General features: G+C 36.4%; 1 long non-coding RNA gene across 1 annotated transcript; it reads right to left on the reverse strand.

Annotated features, from left to right (window-relative positions):
- Positions 1-863: 863 nt before the first annotated feature.
- On the reverse strand, positions 864-11,195 carry LOC120411951. Its single transcript, XR_005604561.1, has 3 exons — positions 11,085-11,195; positions 9,138-9,185; positions 864-6,449 (listed from the first exon to the last, which is right to left on the reverse strand). It is a non-coding gene; the product is annotated as an uncharacterized LOC120411951 (long non-coding RNA).
- Between the last annotated feature and the right edge of the window lie 12,652 nt (positions 11,196-23,847).

Here is a 23,847-nt window from a genome sequence, read left to right on the forward strand (position 1 = left end):
GTTTCAGGATGCTTTGCTTTGAACTGTCTCCAGCCTGGTCCCATGCACTGAGTGTTGTCAGTAGCTGGAGTGCTTTAGATGTAATTTGGGAATGCACCTTCTGGCTTCTCTTACCCAAATGAAACTCAGTTCATCTGCTCTGAGTCACCCATGCAATAAGAACCAAAGCCCAGCAAATGGGAATAGCCAGAGTATTTACTTTAGTGTGCCCCACATTCTAGCAAAAGTGCTGAAGAGGATATGTCCTTTTTATTTGTTGTGCCAATTATGCACTATATCTAGTGTGCTTTGTAGTAGCCTGACCTTGGAACGGCAAGAGATTTTGGGAACTCCCTGTCTCCTCCCCACTAGCTACAAGAAAGACAGCTCCTGGATTTTGAGCACCAGATTGTGCGACTCTGCACTGGTATTTCCAAGCTCTACAGGACCTGCATTCTAATTTCCCCTTTCCATAGCAAAAGAAGGATCAACTTGGCCTCAGACTGTATGCAGAAGGATTTATATAAGCAGTTATCAAATGCTGGTTAAAACAACTGTTAAAAAAAAATGCAATCAAATCAAGACAAATATTTAATTAACGTTTCCTATATTTGATAAACATGTTAGATTAAAAGGATTTGCTACCCTAACAAAAAAAACAACAAAAAAACCCCAACACCATCAAAAATACAAAAATCCCCAACCAAAGCAAAATAAAACACCCCAAAATGAATGAAACAAAAAACCCAAACATACCCTCTTCCCCAAATCACCATTTTAATCTCTGGTGATTTGCAGGGCTGTTTAAAAAAAAATATTGTCATATTTTTAAAAATCAGAACAGCTTTATTTTGAAACTTATTTCTTTTTTATTTTAAATGCAGTTTAAAATAAGTTTTTATTGTTCTGATTTTTATTATCTTGCCGTTACCTGAAAATGAATATTTGAAATAGATATGTACATATGAATATATATTACTGGAAAATCACAACTTTAGTTTTAAATACCATAACATTATAGTTATAGAATACTGCATATTACTACAATACCTTAGAAAATATTAACAGAATAAAACTGATTTCTGCAAAATTTAGGTGGCAAGCAGTAGCATTTATATAGATATTTATATAGATATTTTCATTTCTCTTCATATCACTTGACATTCATGTCCAGATGTTCTATATTTGTACTATGCCTTAGATACGAAAGGTACTTTAAAAACTTCGAGAAAAATAGATTAAGGAAAAATTTGCTGATTCTCCTGACCCCATCTGATCAGTCTGAGTCACACTGTGCAATGTGAAATGACTTTTATTACGACAACTTCTATTGTCACAGACACTACAGAGAAAAGAATGCAGGAATTCAGGATTCAGCATGCCTTGCAGCAAGCCACACAAAAAAATATTTTTTAATCAATAGAAGCAAAATTAAAAAAAACCAAAACAACAAACATTGAAAATTAAAATGAAATTCAATTTAAAAAAAACCACCCAGAGAGTTAACACAAGTTATATACAGAAAAAGGAAATATTTCTATTAGGAAGGAACATATGAGAAGTCTATGAAGACATTGAAACTGCAAAGCACTGTTCTGAGCGGAGTATGCATAGTAACATCTGGGTTGTAGCTCTACAGACACACTTAAAAGGCAAACAAAATAATTCTTCTTTGTTTCAATGATTAAGGGGCTGAGGGAACTGTGGGTTTTAATGCTGCACATGGACAACCTCCTAAGAATGTTCATGGGCATACACTATGAAGGGAATATAAGGAGCATGAGGTTTCCTCCAACCATATTTCCTCCTCCTACCAGATTCTTATACCCAGACTGTTATGATGAAGGGAGAAAGTGGGGCATTTTCTGTGACCATGTAAAAGAGGATTAGACAGTGGCATATTCATTTAGTACTTTCATTTCTCCTAGAACAAATAAGGGATAAACCACACAGAAATTTTCTGCAGCAAAAAGAAATGAGGTCTCCCACATTTTAAACTTTTTCTCTTTGCACAGGCTAACAGTGCTTCTTCATTCCTGTTTAAGAAGGCAAAGAAATTATAAACCAAGTAAAAACCTAGAATTCAACTCTTGGTACTTTCCTTTTGTTCATCTGGTATAAAATTGCATAAGGAATAGGATGTTTTTCTTATCTGGATCTTGGGTGAGGGGTTCTTCACTCTACCAACTAATGGTAACAGTAACAGGCTACATTCTTTAATTTTGTACTGGATAGTAGAATCCTTCTGAAGCCCTTTAGAAAAAGCAAAGACATAAGGTGATGGGCAACACAAATAAATCAATGTAAAATAATGATCTAACCAAGCTGAATAGAAAAAATAACAGCAAAGTATAAGGTATAACAGAATAAGTCAATAACCTTAATGTTGGTCCTACAGTATTAACCCTTGTCTATAGAGTCTAAGTTAGGTGTTAACTCTGAGAAAGCCTAAGCTGTTAGTTTTGACAGGAACTTGTCCAGCTCAGACTCCAGGAGTCTTACCTAACTCATGTAGCGAAAGCTCTTCTCTTTGGGGGTAGGCTTAGGAAGCGGTAAAAGAAAATGGAGCTATTTTATCACTATTTATATAGCTCTTTAAATTTCCTTGGGACTGTACAGTACGCTGTTATGACAGCCTCTGGCCAGGAAATCTTACAGTTAAACAGCATGAGCCTGAAACAATATGTTCAAGTATGCAAATAAACACAGAGTGGCTCAAAGGGCCAGATGGTGTGAATCAGCCAAGTCTTACACACTTAAGTGGTACTCAAGCAATTTACAGGAGTTAAGAATCTTCCCCAAGGTCGGTTCAGATGGGAGGCCTTGCAGAACATCTGCATTTACAGCTGTTTTGTGAGAAAGGGATGAAAAGTGACTGTGAGAATGCTGTCCAGGCACCCAAGGAAGAACAAAAGAAATCATTAAAAACAGAGGAAACAGAGTTCAGATAGTGGAGAGGAGAGGCTCATGTAGTGTGATTAGGCATGCTATACAGTGACACTTAGTAACTTAGATGAGCTAATACATCACAGATTTCTTGACCAGTGGTTGTCTATTTCAGGATCTTTTAGAAGAAAAAAAGTTCTAAATTGTTATATTTTCTACAGTAGATTTTGTTTGGTTTTGTTTTCCTGGAATGTAAACAATCTTCAGATGTTTGACAGCTGACATACTTCAGGGAAAATTAATAATTAAAGGGGTAGGCAACCAGACCTTTTTAAAAATTAAAACCAACCCTTCTTCTTGGACATGTGGAGGTTCTTTTTCTGTGTGGAGATGCTCCATACTATGCACTAATGCCAGAAAGAACCCCAGTAGTTCACAAGGGCACCCAATGGGTGTGGGCTCCTCATTTTCTCACCTGCACTCTTGGTGAACTGGCTGGAATGATGCTCATGGTGTCTGGCAGGGAGGAAGCCCTGCCTGGCCTAGACAGGTTGAAATGGTGGTAGGGCCACTTCTGGCAGCACCAAGGTTTGACTACTGTTGTGGCCACTGTGTGGTCTCCTTCCACTGCTAAAAAATTTCCAGCCTTCCTTTATAACACCTTTTCAAGCTGACTTTTTTGTTTTCAGAGCCTCTTGGTAATTCCCTGGTTACTTTTAATTCTGTTTTGTGATCATCTTGCTCTACAGGGTAGCCTGTTTGGGGCAAATCAGACAGTTTTGCATATTTCATTCATACACGCTGATATTCCCTTGTTAACACTGATATTCCCTAAGCCAACATAATTTTTCCAAGCACAGGCAACACAAGGACCCTCCCAGACTCTGTCCAGGAAAACATCTTGAGACAGTTCATAGTCAACCGAATATGAGCTCCCAATGCAAGACAGGAGCAATACGGCTCAGTTAAATCTTCTTTTTGTAGGTAGTTACTATGGAAACATGGAGAAGCTGTTTTGCTTTTGGAGTAGTCTAGAAATCTGTGTTCAGCTCTACACTGCATTCCAAATTCAAGAAAAGTGGTGAAAAAACCTTTGGGTGTTCTAATCTTAATGACAAGAATGACAATTGCATTGAAATGCATTACCAAAAGGTAGAGACATCTGAAATAGCTTAGAGACAACTGATCTCATAATTTAAAGATGTGTACAGAGGAAAAAGAAAATCTCGGAAATAAAGACTTCAGTAGCAGGAAGCTGAAGCTAGACAAGTTGAGATTGGAGAAAAGGTAAATATTTCAGGTGAGTTTCACAATCCTTCCTCTTTAATCAGTTTTATTCTAAATAACTGACTTTGTCTTTTATAATCCAAACTCAGTCATCAAAGTGAAACAATACCCTGAGAACTAAAAAACCACACAAACTTCAGAACACTGTATATAAAATTGCATTCCATGTTTTTTCAAATCTTGATCATAAAATTTGATAGTATGAATATATATATATGTATATAAAGTTTTCCATGGTACAAATATATACACATAGTAGCTTAAATCACAGAAATAAAATTATTACCTTGTGATATGCAAGTTCAGATGTTACAGTTACTAGAGCTGGATGGAAAATGAAAATAAATTCTGCTGTGATAACATAATGTAAAAAAAATCCCACCTAAAAAAAGTTAAACTTTAGTACCTCCTTTTTCCTATTAAATGTGAAAGCTCTTGTACGCAGCAGCATGTCATCCACAGACCTTAGAAAAGGAATCATTGTTAATTAGGAATATAGCTGGTGAATAGAACCGTAATTACTTTAAGCCTCCTACAAAAATCCCTGTAACTGAAAAAAAAATTAAAAGTTAAAAGAAGCTCAGAAGAAAATATAAAGAATTGATAAATAATTGGCATATGGGCTGATTCAATTGAAAGGATATTAATATTAAAGAACTGGAGGGCCTAGATTAATGTCACTCAATCGACAGCAAATGGAGGCAGCACTAAATACCTGTAGGTAGCAAAAAAAGTAGTAGGAGGAAGAGAAGTGCTTTCTTTTTGTTCTGAAATCAGCTCACTGAAGAACCTGGCTACAGGCCTGGCTGCTATCCAACCTACATGCCTCTTCAAGATCTAGAAAGATTATCCGCCTCTCTTTCTGAAAGATAAAAGTTTCAGAGTTGGAGATGTAGGACTTTTCATTTTAAATATTAGTTTGCTTAGTTTTCCACTTATTTTTCTCCATTAACTTATGAAATCATCTTCATACATTACTTCATATGTGCACAATTGAGTTCATTCTAACAGGTGATTGGTGTGGACAAGGAATGCTGAGGCTCCTAAGTACAGAGCTGCTGAGGGCTGTGAAAGAGAGTAGCCATCATTTTGTTCTGCTGATTAAAGGACATGATTATACTGAATACAGCCACAGAAATTCTACTTGTTCAAATCAGTAAGTGTATGTTTTCTCAAACTCTTCACTCTTTGGACATTTTCTTACTTTCATAACACAGGAGTTTAATCTTCTACTCCTCATTCGACATAAGGAAGACAAATTGTGAAATACTTGCTATGATGAAATCAGTCATTTCCCAGCCCACTTTGTCCTAGTGTTAACAAAAAGTCTACCTCTGTCCCTAGCATGAGCAGGGAAGAAGATTAAAAATAATTTAAAAAATCAAACAAGCAATCAAATAAACTTAAAGTTTAAAATGTGAAATTAAAAACAGGACTATAATTTAATAATGGTGGTATTCAATTTTTAGTCAATATTTAGGCCACAATAAAGGGCAATGACAGATACTCAGTAAGTAGTCATAGAACAGAAACTGCTTGGCTATGGAGTAGAAGAAGAGGAATAAAAAGGCATTGTGACTGAATGAAAGCTGAAGTCCTCTGTGCCAGCCACACTATTAGCCAGCATATCTCAGAAGTCATAACAACTAGAGGAGGACCTCCATGCTAGTATTTTATCTTATTTTCTCAGGAACCTCTCTAGAATTCAATTTTTTAATGAATGTGTTCCCAGATAACCCTGATTTTCAGCTCCTGAGAACTCCTCCCTTATATACGTAATATTCTTGCTGAATTTTCAGTCTGCACAACAAAAAGTTCTACAGGGTAGAACTGATTTTAAAATGAAATTATTTTAAAATCACATGGAAGCTGGGAACAATAAAAAACATTATCAATTCTAAATTCTTACTTTTAAGACTCAATTTTTGCATGCAAACCCGGAACTTGTTTCAGAACATCACTGCGTATCTCTGTTCTTTTTTTCTCAGAGAAATCACCGTCTCTTTTGTGGACACATGCACAGATTTGTTCACAAGTGGGCATAAAAATAAACTAGGGATCAATTTGAAAATTTGTTCTGAAATAAGGATAAAAATTGGGAGGGAGATGTGCAGGAAAGTTTAGAAGAGGTACCTTTGGTCGTGTGAGGAGAGGTAAAGACCAGAGGTCTTCTGCTCACTCACCAAACCTGGCAGGTGGAGTCTATCCCTCTGTGTCTCTGTCTGTCTGTCTGTCTCTCCTTCTGTGGTAGATGGTGTTAACGGAGTGTCCAAGCTAGGGCAGCCTGCTGTAAGTCCCTGGTAGATCATAATAGTGTAGACAAAGTGCCACGTGAGTGGTGGCTTAATTAGCCAGGCAAAAGGAAGAGATTCACAGCTACCTGCCCGGAAAGGCAATGCTTGCTTACTTTTACAAAAATGCTGCAGCAAGCTAAACACACAGCAGAGGAAATTAATGCGCCTTAAGAACAATATTGGCACAACAGATATCAATAAGCAGATTTGGAAAGAAGCTAAAGGTGAGAGAAGTTTTCCAATAACCTTCAGAGAAGTATCCCTGCTCCAGAGTACGTACTCTTTTCAAGGAGATGATCGCCGTATTTGTGTGTGGGATTACATGAAGCCTCTGGCAATGGCAAACCAGACAAGATGCTGTCTAGTAGACACTGTGAGTCTACTAGAATGCTTTTAACAAAGCACTTAGATATTGAATATAATGGGGGACTTGTTAGAATTAATTTTAATTAGACTGTATAATAGCACCAAATTAAGGTCGGGAAATGCATTTTCTTATTACATTAAAAATACAGCTGGATAAAACAGTTCTGGGAGTTATCCACCAGATACATCAGAGTATACAAAGGTATTGGATACATTGGAGTAATCCATTTTTCAAGATGGATTTCTGATCAGATAAAATTTCTTCAGTTGGACAAAGTTGGTCCTTTGAATTTCATATAAATTTCTATTTTTAATGTGTGTCTTTTTCTGCCCTGTCTGTCCTTTGTGTCTTGATTACAGTACAGTTCTCTAGATCTTGCAAAAATGAACTGTTAATCAGTTTTTGTCTCTCTTTTTTGGCATGCATTCCTTCAGGTCAAAGATTAAACTTACTGAAATCTTATTGACACATGAGTTGCTGGAAGAGAAGAATTGGTTTTTCTATGCAGCAAGGACCTTAAAATCTGACACAGATATGGGTCAGTATAATTGTAGAAATGTAAACTGTATGCCATTTTATTAAAATAAAATTAATGTAAAAAGATTAGATTTAATATAGCATTTTGGTGACTGTGATACAAATTATGCATAAGTAGGGTTGTGGGATTCTGTTAAGAAAAAGAAGGGGTAGCATCAGAGAAGAGTGATATCACTTTAGGTGCTGCCTATTAAAAAGAAAATAATAATGTGTTAAATAGGATTTATGAAAATCAGATTATGAGGCTTTCAAGTTAGGCAGCTTTCCAGAGGTGCAAAAAATAATGTCCCTCTTTATATCAAAGTAATCAGCTTTTGCTCTTACAGAGAGTCCATTTACTGACTCTTGTAGGAAAGGGTTGTTTTGCTGTCCAACTCAGCTAATTACTTTAAAATTAAAGGAATAGATTAGTGTGAAATAATAATTCTAATTCCTACTAGTTTGCTTGAGCTTTGGTAGACATGCAAACTATCCATCAACAGGGAGTAAAATACATCATCATAACATTAAAGGTTCTTCTTGAAATCTCTCAAATAATAAAAGAGTGGTAGCAACATAAAACTGTTTGAGGTTCTGACAGGTATAATTTCAAATAGATAGCTAAGAATTGAAGATTATAATCTTTCATAGTCAAAGGTTAGATATAATAACATATCAGAATCTTTGCACATTAGTGTAGCAACACCTCTGAGCAGAATCCCAATCCCTGAATTAAGTGTCCAGGACAATTTACATGAAGAGAATCAGGAGAGGTTGATTCTGAAAAATGCCGGTCTACAAATCTCATACACTGAAAGGGAAGCCTCTGAAAGTAAAGCACTGGGAAATGCCAGCTGTGGCTGAAACCTTGCCTTTCAGAATAGAGGCAGAACTAAAGCAAAATGCTAATTCCTGATGGGGATCCTAAGCTTTGAGTTCCCACCTCACATTTTCAATCTTTACTCTTCAGGGCTATCTCAACCAGAAAGAGGGGTAGAAAGCAACTGATTGAAATGGATTTTTTCTGGTTTCCTTTCGCCTATTTGGAAGTTAGCATAGAGTCTGAGGCTCTAAACCCAAGGCAGAAGAGTAACACTTTCCTTCCACCTGGCTTAGACACCATCTTGGAGATAATCGACATTCTGCTGAAGAAGGCCTACAGCAACTAGACCTAATTTGAATGCCAATGTTGTTTTGAGCTGGAGATCCAACTAGATGACTTCTGCAGGTCCTTTTCAGCCTAAATTACCATTTGGTTCTATGAACCTGGCAAGAACAGCCCACAGAATATCCCTCAATATGGGGATCTGTGTTGAAGCTCTGGAATATTTTATTTCAGTTCTACTCAAAGTGAGTCAAGTTAATGTCCTAGGTTAATCATTTACATAGCAAAAAAAAAAAAAAGAAAAATAATTCAGAGGTAGTCTGAGGCTTCTCAAAAGAGTAGGTGATGTCGTCTAAGGAATGGTGAGCTCTCTGTAGCCAGGAAACATCTTAGCAATCAGAGTCAGCAGATTTGGGGGTGGTGGAGTGAAGGTAATGACTTTGCTCTTGGAAGGGGCTTCTCTCACCTCTCCCAGAGCTGCTGCCAGGGTACATATGCCAGCTGCTCCCCCAGTTGTGGTAACAGCTTGGTTTTCCAGGACCCCAAATATCTACTGTTTGCCATGACTAGTTTGTACAGCCATAACCCCCACCTTTGCTCAGAGCTGGCCACATTAAAACTAAGTTCACCCCTAAAATCAGCTTAAGCTCTCTTTTCCTTTATTGACACTGGGTCAAGGTAAAGAAAGTGTAAATTCACTCACCGAAACACAGAGGGAAAGAATGCCTGTAAGACCGGAATCTGAGTTGTCCTACAAAGGAAGTTAAATCCAGGAAAGCAGGGAAGTACATGCTCATTCTACTCTGTTCTAATAAAATTCAATCCAAACTCTGAGAGAATAATACAAAGCAAGACTTCTTCTCCAGGATGGGTTGTGTTGATGCCTTCCCTCTGGGCAGGCTAGGCTTGCTCTGAGACCCCTGTCTGAGGATAACTTCTGTGAGGATTGCTACACTATTTTTTTCGGTCTCAGCCCAATACCTTTGACTGCAGCCTAAATCATAAGTTCTCTCACCTAGAGCTGCTAGAGTAAGGGATCAAATCCAGGTTTCAGTTCAAATAAAAAACCTTTCAGTGCTGAGAGCAAGCAATAGGATATCTACCGTGTCCATGAGCTCTACTCCCAATGCAGAGCCTGCACTGAGTGTGCTTGCTGTGCACTGTTCTGTGGGTTTCTGGCATATGTGGATGCAAATACAGGCATCTATGCAGCATTTGCAAAATCCTGAATATACACCTCCAGCATATAATACTGTGCTCTCTAAAGTAAAATCTTTGGTCCCTCAAATCCTGCTTTTGAAGGGGATGCTGACAGCCACCTCTGAAGTCTTAAAATAGGCATGGTCAAGTCACAAAAGGGTTCTGTGGTTAACAGCCCTTCCACAGCTTACCCAAAACCCAGGCTGCAAATGTCAAGGGTGATGTAACATATAATTATTCTAGAAGGACAATAACAATGATGGCATAAAAGCTCTAAATACTCACAGTGCCTTTCTTATTTATATCTGCCGCGGTCACCTACTTGTTCAAGATGAACACAACTCTGAAGTGCAGCTCTTAGTGGCTTAGTAAAAATGGAGATTTTGGTGAAGTCTGGGTCACAGGCGCTCTATTAATAACTTAGAGTTTGAACTAGCACTTTTCTTTTTTTAAAAATAATTTTAATGACTTTTTAAACTTTTTGTTCTTCTTTGCAATAGTTTGGTGACAATTTCCTGAGTGCTTCTGAATGGTTAAGGTCCAATAAAAGTATGTTCAAAGGATTTTTAGCTTTAAATAGCTTTTGTAGATTCTCCCTCATTAGTCCCTCCAGATTTGTAATGGTTCATGACATTAACTTTGCATCCCTTGGGTTTGTTTCTTCTTATGCATTCTAATATTTACTTAGCTTGTACAAATAACTCTGTTATTTGCCTTGAAAATTCCTCATGTTAAATGAAATTGGCCTGCTGATTCTTTACTTCACATTAAAAGCTTTTGAAGGAATTATCACCTGGGCTAGAAAAAGCAGCAAAGTTAACATAAAAGTAATCCCAAACCTTTCCAGAAGTTAGGGAAACTTGTTCATGTTTTGAGGGTTTTTTTATTTGTCATTTATGCACCTTGCAGTGTTTTATGTTTTTAGGAAAGAGCCACAAGCAGACATACAAAGGAAATGGTTCTGTCACTGAATTTGCTGAGCTTATTAATTTAGGAAAAATAGAAACACAGGAAAAAGTCTTCTTGTAAGGCATGCAGGAAAATCTGCTTGACAAAGTTATTTTTTATATTTGCTTCTCTTTTTTTTTTCAAGCATAAAAAATCAGACAATTAGGTACTTCATAGACTCTCCTGAGCTTGTTAAATTTAGTATCTGTATATGATAACTTCACTTACTCTATTCTATTCAGGACAAAAAAGTACATGTTCCTTGCAGGCTCTAAGTGCTCAGAAATCAGTTTCAATTATGTATTTGTTTGCTGAATGTATAAGTATATTCTGCAGCAGCAGCAGTAATTCAGAAGACAAATTTTGAAGTTGCATAAACAAAAAGACCAAGATTATGGGAACATAATCAGTACTTTAAAAGCACTGCTTTTTTGGATGATTTTCTTTTTCTTTCTGTGGTCACTTTTCATTTTAGATTAATCTATATTCTGATCTGGCTTACCTTCCGGACCCTGAGGCCATGACCAGACCTGACTGATCCCACGCAGGCCTTGCAGTCCCTGCACATTACCATCAACCAAGAGACAGTCACACTGACACAAAGGAGAAATGTAACCAGTTACAAAGGTCATGAAACTAGTGCCTTACTGTAAACACTCTTTTTAATCATTTACAGTTATTGATGATCTTTCAGCTTGACTGCTCTCCATCACTTTATATTATCACTAAAATTGACTCTTATAAATGACAGCTAGATAGAAGGAAAAAGTGTAACGTCATAAAGTATATTACTGGATAATGAAAATATAAGTGTTTACTAACTGATGACCAGAAAAATAAATACCTTGGTTTGTTTCCTTATTTTATATTTTAATTCATCGAAGTATTTTCTTTGTTCTGTGATGGGGAAAGAGGGCAGCAAAAGCAGATACCAGGAAGAGATTTATGTGACACAATTATTTCTAAAATAGCTGTGGCTGAAATGGAGTAACAAGAAGACAGGCTGGTTTTACTGTAAAAGAAATGAAGACAGCCCAAAAATGAAACAAGGGTCTTTGGTGTCTGTCCAAAGCTTAAGGGCTTTGTTATTTTCTCTTGGGCTATGCTTCTGCTTTTCATTCTAAAGTAATGTTTCTTTTGTTGTGCTTTGCTTTTAAGATATCTGGCAGCATTGTTTTGTCCAACCCTCATTGAGCAGCCTCTATTGATCATTCAGGAGGCTGTGGTTTGGTCCCCTCTCCCACTGGACATGTGAATTTTCAAGCTTTTTGAGTCTCAATAAAATCCAATTACTGAGTCTGTCTTTGGACTTTTAAATATGATGTCTTGAAAGACCTCTGTTTAACATCAGTCTTGAGGACTAGGAATGTCTAATCTGACTGCCAAGACCTAGGACTAGGTCTTCCAGACGTGTACCCTGAGGACACTCATTTTCCAGAAGTCCAGGCATGGGATTACTGTGATTTACAATAAAGTCTCCGAGGATACAGAGTAATTGAAGCCCATGAAAGCCAAGGGTCCCAACAATTCTACTACAGTTTTCACAAATATAGCCAGAACAAAAAACGGAGGAGAAAAACTACACACCTTCCCCTTTATATTCTTCACTCAGAATTGTATGGGGCTTTGTCAAGAGGTCTTCTGAGATGGATGGGATCACTCTCCCTAGCTTTGTCTTGCTCTCCCCTTATTTGCCTCTCTTGTTATCAGTGGCCTACTAGTCTCTCTGAAATGGCTCATGAAACCTCTTTCCTTTCATGTGAGTTTTTCAGATGAGTTTGATCAATCCCAACAGCTCATCAAAATATTTCATTGCTTAACCTTCACTGACTCCTTCTTTTCCACATTGGCTGTACAGCCTTTGCAGACCTATTGAAAAATTCATGAATGAATCTCAGCAGTTCACCCATCTGATTCTGATTTATCCACATGAAATAAACATGCTACCCTGTACCACAGTCCCAGGTGGAGCATCCTGGGAAAGTAGTTAAACCTTTGAGGACAGATAGAACACAGATCAAGGTCAGAAAAATAAATGTCAATGTTATGCTGAAAGGTTAATTTGAATATAAAGTATCACACTTTGCATTAGAAAAATACAAAACCTCCCTTTCTCTCTATGCGCTGCAGAAGTGAGCAAAAAAAACTTCTGCAGTGGTCGAGTTCATTTCTCCCTACTGAATAAACCAATGATTTTCTAGTTATGTTTTGGGGTTTTGGGGTTTTGGTTTTTTTAATATCCTGGCTCCACAGAAGAAAATAAGAATTTTTCTAGTATCTCTACTGCACATAGGGCTTCTCATCAAAATTTCAGAAATTTAGTGGGATAAGAACTAATATTTTGGGAAATGGAGAAAGTAACATAATACAGGGTGCCCAGCGGGTCTCAGATGGCTCTCAGCTCGCAAGAGGGCTAAAAAGTATTCCTCCTTCTTTGACACGTAAGCAAGAGTAGTTACACGGAGTAATTTTCCAGGTTTAGCAGTTGCTATGAAGGAGAACTGGGATACACAGTTCCCTAAGGTAGGCAAGGATTCCTTCCTTTGAGCCACCTAGGAATGTGCATGAGGGACTATGGACCTATGTTGTGATCATGATATGGGTGAATTCCAGTCTATGCTAGGCTGCTACAGGAGAAAGAGGAAAGCTGGGCAGGAGAAGGCAGTTGTTTATAAGTGGTTTTGGTATAGCTTGTCAAAATAAAGCTGTGCTTCTTTAAAAAATCACTTTGAGGGGCTCTCCATAGGATTCTGATCTTTACAGTACTCTAAATCTGAATAGTAGTTTAGTGAAAAATATGAGATATTTGGCATGTTCATCTCGGATTTTAATAGCAAGATTTTTATGCACCACATATATACACACAAAAAAAACCCCCTCATTGAAATCAAGATTGGCCACTACTTTCCATAAAAAGTTATAGATCTTTGGGTGAATTTCCAAATGAACTTCTAAAGTTTCTGCTTTCTTTTTTATTTCTTAATCATTAGTGTCTGAAACAGTACATTGAAATGTCTCACAGAAAAAAAGGGAACTGCTAACTTTCACCTGCTGCTTTGGTTCACTTTTTATCATCATATTTAGCCATCACATAGGACTAACTGGTCTGCGCCAGCCATAAAAACAATGTAAGAAATAACTAAAATGACAAGGACCCACCTGAAAAAGGTCTTGTTCCTTTAGGGAAAAATAGAGCTTAACTTTGACTTTAGTTGAGGTTAGACTTGTTGGCACTCAGCATTTTGCACTACTAGAGAAGAACAGAGAAATCTAACAACTGGGTTTTAACTTTGAAAACTTTTGCTTTTAGTAGTACAATAATTTCTTATGCTTTTTAATAGGAAATTTTTTGGCATCTTACTATGACTTTGGCATAGGTTTGATGGTGTATTGCATGGCTTTTATTTCAGGCACAGCTAAATACAAAAAAATAGCAGAGAACACTAATTTATTGATGTATTTGTTTTTCAGAAAGCCATAGTTTGATGCTGAAAAGTAGTGGAATTAACAGGCCTATAAATCATATTTTATGACAGAGACCAGTGTCTGGCAACTCAGTAATATGTTTTTCTTACCTTCCCTATCAAGCAGGGACTCAGGAGAGGATTGCTCCTCACAAGTTTTCTGGTTGCTTTTGACACTCATACTTTTAGCTCTCTAGTCTTAAAAAACATGACCAAAAGAATAGGAGGAATTATTTTCCATTGAATGTTCATAAAACAGTAGCTGTTGGTGTTGTACAATATGTATTCCAGGTTGGCCTGTATTTACTCAAAGCTGAAGATGCCATAATACTTCTTACCTAAAATGCCTAAGGTGGAACATAAGAATTTGTGTAAAGTATAGAAGAGCCATTCACAAATGACTGGGTGAGGACACTGAGAGGAAAGTCTGTGTTGTAAAAAAACTTGAAGTGAAAAAATAAAAGGGAACAGAGATTGTATTTCTTCCATATAATTTGTTTAGGATATTGTCCTGAAGAACTGCAGATAGTGTGCAACTGAATCTTAGAAGAAAACAGAGCAAATCCTTACAAATCATTGGTATCAGTGTGGCAGATATTCAATATTCTAGAAACTGATGCTCTGGAAGCTGAGTTTAGGAGAGTTTCTCATTAGAAGAGCAAATAGTTCTACAAGTTTACAAATGTGTTCTAATTTTCAGTGGATTTTTACGTTGTTTTTTGTTATTTAGGTTTTTTTAAATAAAAATATAGTTTCAATCTGTAAATCCCTAATAAGGCATTAGAAAATGTTTACGAAGGTAATAAGAAAATTATCTCCTTCCCTAACAAAACCCAATACATGGTTGTATTTTGAATCTCTAAATATTAAAAAAAAAATTTTGCATAGAATCTATATGCTGCCTGGGTATCCTTATAACTGTTTTCTTCAAGAGAGGAAAGCCCATCAACATTATTATAATAAGTGAGTGCTGCCACCTATAGCAAAAGAGACTTTGCCTTTTAGCCTACATCAAACACAGAGCAAATTGAATTATATTAGAAAGAAATGACCTTACAAAATTATAGCTGGGATATAGAAAATGGATGACAGTTCACTGAAGATTGTAAATTAAATCTATGTTCAACTAGAGCAATTATTTTTATACATTTCTATTCATAGTTTCATTTCCTAGTTGTGTCACAAAAGTAATAGCTGGCAAAGTCATATAAATTACATTCCTCAAAACAGTCTGTTTTCTATCCTATATATCCCAATCTGATCATGATGATAATGTCAAAAATATCTTCAAAATTGAGCTAAACCTTACTTTTTTTAATTACACATTTCAGATGTTTTCTTGCAAGCTGTCTGGATCTGAGTTCAGAAAACTAAATGTTTTCCATGTTTCATGTATTCTTATTTACACAAAAGTGACTTCTGTCATGTCCAGTTCTTCAAACTGGCCAGCACGAAGCAGTAGTACATTGAAAGTGCACCTATAGAAAACCATCCTTGCTTTTACATTCATTCTGTAGAATGTCACCTATCCCTGAAGATCCCAAGTGCCTGAGCCGCAGGACAGTAAAACCCACTGACATATTGAATTCTGCCATGTTTCTGGGAATGTCAGAGATTTTAGTGATTTTGTTAAAAGACAAATTTGTAGACAAAATGCAACAGTAAGATTATCAGGTAGACATTTTCTTGGCATAAGCCTAAGTACCATCCTTAGCAATGAGTCATGGCATAGTTTCTCACCTGGTTTTGTAACTTATCACATGATGCCACAAGTTACTGGTTGGACATTTCCTCCAGAGATGTAATAGGGAACACAGGCTGGAATTGGAAGAATTGGTCTCCAATGCAATAAGAATATATATGCTTGATAGGTGAGATGCAAATGGCTAGTCTTGAGTTACATGATATTATTTTGTACTCCACAATACTTTCAGTAGGGCTTTATATTAATTATATAATTTCTGAATTTTATAACAAGTAAAAGAAAAATAGCTAGAAAATATAGAGGTTATTAATGAGTACTCACTAATTGCTATATATGTATTTTGTGGGGTAAACATTGCATTTATTCATACAATTGTAATGGATCACTATATTTCATAGATAACTAATTGTGTATCAAAATTTAGGATGTTCCCTGTTCCAATGCTCATGCTTATTTTAAAAATAAGAACTCTTGCATTCAAAGGGAATGATGATTGTTATTAACAATAGTAATAATAGCAGTACTAGCATGTGATGGATATTAGTTTGTCTTTATATTTACATTAAGAGGAAGACAATCACAGGAACAGATTTCTTAATCCACTCTTGAATGTCTATTTCAATTCTTTAAAAAGAAGCTAGACAAATATCTGTCAACATGGTCCTATGTTGAAGAAAGGAATAGGCTCAGTAACATTCAAGGTTTTCTGTAGCCTTAGTTTGTGATTTCACAAAATCACTAGCAACGATATTACCTTTCTCTTCTTTGCCTCTGCCCTTCCTTTCTCCTTCCCATTCCTTAGCCCTGGCTCAGTCTGTGCAAGTGTTTGTGCAATCATACTCTGAAAAAATGCAAAAAACCTTGAAAAAAAAAAATCTTAAGAAAATAAAAAATTTAAGCAGAAGCACTTTAGACTGATGCTGTTATTGAATACTTTGTCTTTCAGAATCCCAGCCTTATTTTTCTGTGATTTTCTATAATAATTTCATAAACGTATAGGCATTCTGAATTTCTACAATGCATTCTGAGCCATCATGTTGTCCTAGCACAAGGTTCACATAGAGCTATTCCCTCTAAAAACAGCATGGTTAGTAACAACAAAATCCAGCCTATATCCAGCCCATAAACCAGAAACTATAGCTTGCAAACCATTTGTACAAAAAACATTTATTATATAGTTCTTCTCACAAACTGAAAAGATAAGTGAGACAACAGGTCTTGTTCAACAAGACCTTTCAGCAGATGTCCAATTTAAAGCACATGAGCAATTCCAAAGTCAAAGCACCTGCCTGTATGCATAAGGATATTTTGTTGAATCTTCTGCTGTACTGAGAATGAAGTAAGTGAAGGGTACCATAGCAACAGGACCTCAGTTCTTTCTGAGGAAGGGGGAATTCACAGCACTTTTCCATGTTTAATGAAGGTGTCTATGTTCATTTTGCAAATAAATTTACAAGAGATTGACTGAGTCTTTTAATCAGCATATTCATGAGTAGTGTTCCCCAACAGTCTGGAGTCTGGAGTGTGGAAACAGGAGGTCATTGTCATTCCACTGACTTCATGCATTCATTGTGACGCAAGATAATAAAGAGGGGTTTTATTCTAAGTAAGCAAGGTACATCAGCTGACCAGTAACTGTCATATTAATAGGTTTTTAAGCTTGTCACCAGCTATAAGAAGAAAGAGCACAGAATTTTTCTTGGAAATTTGCAAATTCTGGGAAGGCAAAATGCTCAGTGTATCTTTTAACAATGACAGAAAGAGAACCATGCCTGTATATGATTACTATAATTTCGTCTACATTCGTGCAGAAATAGGAAAACTTTTAACTTGTACACTTGTTCACTGCAACAGCCTTGTTACTCTTGAAGTCAGTAAAAGATAATTTTACCTTACTCTGTTTTGGTAAAAGCACAGAAGAAAAAAGTTTATCTTTGATATGTATTGCTGGTGATCTACTGAACCTAAATCATCCCTCTATGAATGGAGAGGGATGGAAAACTTCAGCCCATCCACACGTAAGTGTCTCAGATGGGATAACATCTTCTATCTCTTCCTCTGCACTTACTGTTGAAGAAAACTAGTTGACCACCTAAAAATAGATTACTAAATTTTAAGTCTAGGCTAAGCATGCAGATATCAAATTTGGCATTGCTGTAGTCTTTTTTAGCCTTTACAGTTGTATCATCATACTAGTGCAGAGAAATCCTTTCACCTCAGAAGGACTTTTGTGCACATGGCAAAGTCTACACGAATCACATTTTTATTTGTGGCATTATCTTAAGTACACTGAAAAGAGTATTTTTGTAGGTATTTCATGCATATGGAGGTAGATTTGTGCTTAGATAGGCTATTGAATAGAAAAAGACTGATCTAAACTAACAAGAATGTCTTAGCAAATAAGCAGTAAGGGTGATGAGGTATAGCTTAGTCCTCACTAACAAAGAAACTAACAATGCATCTGTGTGAAATGAGATGCTATTTATCTGTGAACATCTGAATGTATTGAATTCATGAAAACAGCACTACCACTTTTCAGTGAATTAATGGAAAAAAGCTATCATAATGGCTTTATTTTTTTGCTTTATCCACTTAAACCAATGTGTTATTTTCAAGACCTTTCTCTTTCCTCTCACAGCAGTTACCCACACAATTACATAAGAAATACAAGTGAAAAGGTGTTAATTTACTAACAATGATATGTGAAGTTCAAATAAAAATGGCACTCTCTTGGAGGGAAAAGGGGGGTGGGGGGGGGGAGGGAAAGGGAGGGAAGAAAAGACAGCTACATTTAGCTGGCAGTAGTTAAACCCAGACCTGCAGAGATCTGTGTGCCCACTTACCTACTGACATGTGGGAGTACTTTGACTGCCCATGTGAGCTGAGTAAGCATACAAGTAGCTATTCATTGCTTCAGAGCCTTGAAGTGTACCTTTGTTCAATATTTACAGGTGTTGTTTGCTCCTCAGGGGGACTGGCACCATTTAAGTCTTCCAAATCTATCCCAAACGTCATGTAGAGGTAGGAAGGATTCTATTTGAGAAGAGCTGGAATTTAGGCTTTTTATTCTGCATTAGTATCAGACAGAATGATTTACTCCACGTTTGATAAAACACACATTGCCATGCCATTTGCATTTCTGCTGAAACAGAATACTTTTCTGAAGTCCCCTCCCCTAGTTCCTTGCAGCTAATTTCACTACAGTTTTGAAAATGCATGAGATACATCTTGTTAAAATGAAGCAGAAACTCAGAATCAGTCAAGCTTAACACTAATTTAACAATTGTTGCCCTTCACCACGAAGCAGATGAGTGACTTGAAAAAATGCCTGCTTGTATGTATTACCATGGGTCTTGTGTTGCAAAACCTGGGAGTTTTTATTTAGGGACTTTACCAGGGGTCAGCATTTTTCCTTTCATAAAGTATTTTCACTGTGTACCAAGATGTGGGATCTCTTTCTCTCCTAGGCTCTTTTACCCTTGCCAAGGGTTTGACAGTGTTTATGGAAAGGTGTAATATGGAATGACATCAATTAATCTGCATTCTAGGACTGGAGACATGAATTGTGATTAATCTGTGTCAGAGACTAAGTTTACAAACACAGGTAAATATGTTAAACACACAAACACACTACTAATTACTGTGTCCCTGTGTGGACTGACTAATAATGTCTTTCTATTTCTAATTAGGCCTTCAAAAAAAAAAAAAAAAAAGAAAAGATGAGGTCGGACCTGAAGTCGGACCTGAAGCCTCATCTTGACACTATCTGTAACTTCAGGCACCCAAATGAGGCACCTAAACCTAAAACTTAATAGTCCATAAACCCTTATCTACTCAAAGAAGATACACATTCAATTTTATATGAGCTGATATTCCCCCTCCATTCACTTTTATACTTTATGCCAGTATCTTAAGCAGAGCAATTAAATGTGCAAAGATGAGATGAAAAAGAGTGCATGTAAATAATTTGATGCAAAGCACTATTTTCTCTTCCTTCATCTTTGATACTACCTGCTCAACTATTTATTTCAAAATGCCAGAAATGTGCTTTAATGATAGATAAGTTAAACCTTAAGACTGACAATAGAATTACAACACTAAGAAAAAGCAATACTGCAAGTTTCATGAAATTTATTCCATGTGGTTAAGTAAACATACTTGAATCTTCTCTGTGCATCAAACCAGATAACAATATTTTTCTCCTGTAAAAGGAAAAATAGGAAACTGTCATGGTTTAGTGTCTTAAAAACTCTTTTCTCCAAACCTGGCTTTATATTTTCATATCAACACAATGTGAAAACAAAAAATGAATCACATTACTCTTAGCAGATGTATCTTAGGATCATAAAATCACTATGTAAATCAGTTGTCAGGAAAGATCTGATAAAGCAGGAGGTCAGAAATACACAAAGGATTCTGCAAAATGCGGCACCACCTACCTCACATGCTCGTGAGAATTCTCAGTGTAACAAAAATTTACTATTCCTCTTCTTATTAAGCTCTATAAATTCCCTATAAAATGAAATTTTTAAAATTGTGGGAGAAAATACAAATTTTTTTATTGCTTATAAGTAGGGAGAATGTTCTTCAAAATGGTCTGTTTGCCACGTTGAGATTTTTAAGATTCTGTGTATTTGTTATGTATGTAGTATTTTTTTTGTGTACATGCTACTTCTTTAATTAGTTTCCATCTATTAGGTTGTGAATGCAATCATCAATTTCAAATCTGTTGCTTAGTTCGAGTGTGGGTTAGTACTCATTCTATTAGTTAGGTTGATATGAGCAAATATATGGCAATACATGAGAATTGCATATCAAGCTATAGCATATATTTTAAGGATATATTATTGTATCCTTAGGTTGATTTATCTCCACAAAACAGCAAAATAAAATTATTAAGACATACAACTATTATCCAGATCCATCCACATTCAATCTTGAAAACAACTGGTTTTGTGGCATTTAACTTAACTCTCACATAGTTTTTTCAAGATGAGAGCTACAAAGCGGCTGACAGGTTAAGAACAGCTATATGCAAGTTTGAAAACTGTAACAAGAGCATACAGACTTTCCAGTCAGAGCACTATTGAAAACAAAAAAAAATGTCCATGAAGGTTGATATATGAATAGCTAACAAGCTCCATTCCAAAAGCATAAATGAAAGAATATCAAAATAAAAAGCAATCAATCTTCCACTCTACTTCATCAGTCTTCTCTTCTCTGCTCTGCTCTGCTCTGGTGAGACCACACCTGGAGTGCTGCTTCCAGTTCTGGGGTCCTGAGCACAGGGAAGACATGGACCTGTTGGAGCAGGGCCAGAGGAGAGCCACAAAAGTCATCAGAGGGATGGAACACCTCTCCTATGAAGAAAGGCTGAGAGAGCTGGGGTTGCACAGCCTGGAGAAGAGAAGGCTCTGGGGGAGACTTTTTGCAGTTTTTCAATGCTTAAGAGGGCGTGTATCAAAGATGGGGACAGAATTTTTAGTGATAGGACAAGGGGTAAGGGTTTCAAACTCAAAGAAGGTTGATTCAAATTAGATATAAGGAAGAAAGTTTTACAATGAGGGTCATGAAACACTGGAACAAGTTAACCAGAGAGGTGGTAGATGTCCCATCCCTTGAAGCATTCTGAGCCACCTGGCCTAGTTGGAGATGTCCCAGTTCATTACAGGGGGGTGGGGCTAATGACCTTAAAAGATACCTTCCAACCCAAACTGTACTGTGATTCTGTGATTCTATGATACTATGATCCAGCATCCAGCAAATGCAGTTACTTTTAAACACATCAACAAATTCTTGTTTGAATCTCATTGGTACACTTGTTTATATCAAACTAGAATGTTAATTTCCTAAATAACTGACATAAACCATGGTACATTTTCAGGTAAAGATATATGTTCTCTAAAGCATGTATTAAAGACCTCTGGGAATGCTGGACCAATTGTTTAGTACCTCAGCTTCAAAATACAACTTAAGTGCTCAAACAGTCATTTTTACTTAGTCTCTTATTTTACACATATTTTAAGCTGGGTTAACATATTTTCAATGCATCAGCTTCAGAAAATAATGAGTTTTACAGCTGATGCATTGGTATCTTCTCTGTCAAACAGATGTCAATTCCATAAGCCTATCCTAATCCTCTAGTCAGACAAGAAATTCATTTTTCTTTTTTAAAGCAGACTTAGACATTGCAGCTTAAGGGTAAGAGTCTCAGAGTTATGTTACCTTCAGGTTTCTGAAGTATTTCAGAGCAGGTATGAAATATGTTACAATTCCCGAAAGGTGAAGGTATACAGGAAGAATGTTTACTAAATGAGAGCCCAATAGAATACTGTGAAACATCCTAAAACACACTCTCACCTAGTGCAAACTTTTGCAAGTAATGTATTATAAAATATATATATATATACACATATATGTATATGTATTTATAAAATAAATACTTTCCTTGATCAGGAAAAAAAACCATATAATAGTAAATCACAAAATGGTGCATTAGGGAGTTGTTGGTATTGTCCTTGGATGTGTCTTCAGCAGCTTGTGCATATCTGAGATGTTACCATAAACATGTCACAAAATGCTCAAAATTCTTAGGCACTATGTTTTCCTTCTTTTTCCTTAACACAACTGATCAGCTCATGAAAAAGAAATAAAGGTCATTCCCAATGAAAGACAAAATTTGCTGTGGGGATTCAGATCAACCTAGCATGAAAAGGTGCCTAGCTAACTGTAAGACAGTAGATTGGACAACGTGAAGGTTTGAAATGTGGGGATTGGTCTGATAAAACCCACTCCATTTCAGAAATGCAACCAGAAGCACTGAGGGTTAAAATTAGGGTCAGGAGTTACCCAAATGAGATCTTTCCAAAGACCAGTATACTTTTTTGTCAGTTAGTGGAGCTACATACCAGCTATGAAATAATTCTTTCAGAAATAATAAAAGAACAGTTAATCCAGTAGCAGACATTACTGAAAACAGCACATACTATTGTTGCTCTAGGTCTGTGCTCACTAGCCACATTCTTAGGAAACAGGCAATTCAAATGAAGTTATTTTCTTTATTACTTGGCTAGCCCCTGAAGTGCCACTAACTAGCAAGTAGTATTTAAAGCAATTTGATCTAAAGCTGTTTTTTCTCCTGCAGATGTTTTTAGAACATTGCACTGAAGCTGAGGATATTGACAGTGGTCACAGTTTTTAGCTTGAGAAAAGGGAAAGCAAAAAAAACCTCAATTTGTTCAACCAGAAAGGGAATGAATTTATACTAATGCATGTTTCTTGAATAAAACTTCATCTAGTGATCATGTTTCCAGAAAGCAAACCAATTTTTTGTTAGTCAGACTTCTTACTCTACCCCTGCCTCACTCTGCTGTGAGGAATATTTGCCTTTTAGTACAGCATTGTGCTCAACCCACCTGCACCCCTCAGCTCTTGCAGAGTGCAATGCCTCCTCCGTCTTCTGTCAGCACGGTGAAGAAATGAGGGATGAAGGTACCCCCTACTTCCACTCAGTTTGTTAAAGTTTAAATGACTACACAAATGAAGACATCAGAAAAACAGTCCCAATGTATTATCTTCTTTTGGAGAAAATGAAAACCTCCTGAAAATAATTTGTTTAAAGGGCTTTTCCCATTGAATTGCTACCTTTTCATCAATATGAGTTTCTTTGTTATGGACATCACTAAGAGATATGTTAAAAGTTTTAAATTTTTGTTTAAAAAAAAATTATTTTGAAATGACCTAGAGGTACCAGAAAATTGTATCCTGATTTTTTTTTTTTCACGATGAAAGGAAATTACAATTAACTTTTAATTTGAAATTGATTGAAATGGCTACATTTTTGCAACTAACAAGCATGGAGGAAAAATTGCAAGTGCAATTTGTTCAATATCTGAAAAAATCAGGCTACATGTGATTGTGTCAAGGTAATGCACGGGTTAAAAAAATGCTTCACCTACATTACTAAAAATTCAAAATAAAATATAAGTTTATGCATGCTGGGGAATCTCACAGTTTGCACTAGATGCAGACAGAAGAGATCATCACTTAAGAAGCAAAAAGATGTTTCAGATACCAAGAGGAGAATGGAGGAAAGT

Source organism: Corvus cornix, chromosome 1A (genome assembly GCF_000738735.6).
Source record: "Corvus cornix cornix isolate S_Up_H32 chromosome 1A, ASM73873v5, whole genome shotgun sequence".
NCBI classification, from domain to species: domain Eukaryota; kingdom Metazoa; phylum Chordata; class Aves; order Passeriformes; family Corvidae; genus Corvus; species Corvus cornix.